Source organism: Corvus brachyrhynchos, unplaced genomic scaffold, assembly GCF_000691975.1.
Source record: "Corvus brachyrhynchos isolate BGI_N302 unplaced genomic scaffold, ASM69197v1 scaffold19, whole genome shotgun sequence".
Classification (NCBI taxonomy): domain Eukaryota; kingdom Metazoa; phylum Chordata; class Aves; order Passeriformes; family Corvidae; genus Corvus; species Corvus brachyrhynchos.
In genome coordinates, this window is record NW_008246061.1 from 3,263,680 (window position 1) to 3,264,440 (window position 761).

Here is a 761-nt window from a genome sequence, read left to right on the forward strand (position 1 = left end):
CGCGGGCGGGAGCGGGGCGGGGGCTCGGCGCCGCCCGGAACCGGCATCGTGGCGGGGCTGAGCAGGAGCGAAACTATCGCCTCTCCCCGCCCAGGATGAATCCGAAATCCCCACACACCCTCCTCGGTCCGGAGGTCCCCACCTTCGGCCACCCCCCGAACTCCGGGAATGCTCCGTGTCCAGTGGGCACCGAGCTCCGCATACTCCCAGCTGCGCCTGTTGCGTGTGTTAGGATTGGGGACCCCAGTACTGCCAACGCCTCCAGTCGCGGGGACCCGGGTGTGCTGGGATGGGGCTCTCAGCCAGCACGGATTGTGCCCCTTGTCGTCATGGGCCATCATTGGCCCTGTCATTCCATCATCTCCCAGTGGCCTTTCCAGGACCTTTTGGCCTCTGAGAGGTGGACCCTGGAGCGGGGCTGCACCAGCCCTCCAAGCAGGACACGTTGTTTATGTAGGTGTGGGGTTTCTGGCACAGGAAAGAGGGCAGCTGCGAGGGGAGAGTGTCCCCAAATTCACCAATCACCCCATGGAGCAGCTGGGAAGCGGCACCTGAAGGTCCCCAGCGCTGTGTCCTCCCACTGTCGCGGTGGCAGCTGCCACCGTGGCTGGTCCCTGGCATTGGCTGTTTCTTGGTCTGGCTGGGGACTCCCGTGTCCTCGCAGGAGCTGCTTCTGCTGCAGCCTCTGCATCATGCCTGAGCTTTCCCTGGGGAAGCAGCAGGATCCTGGGAGCAGGGAGATGCTGCATGCCCCCGTGGTG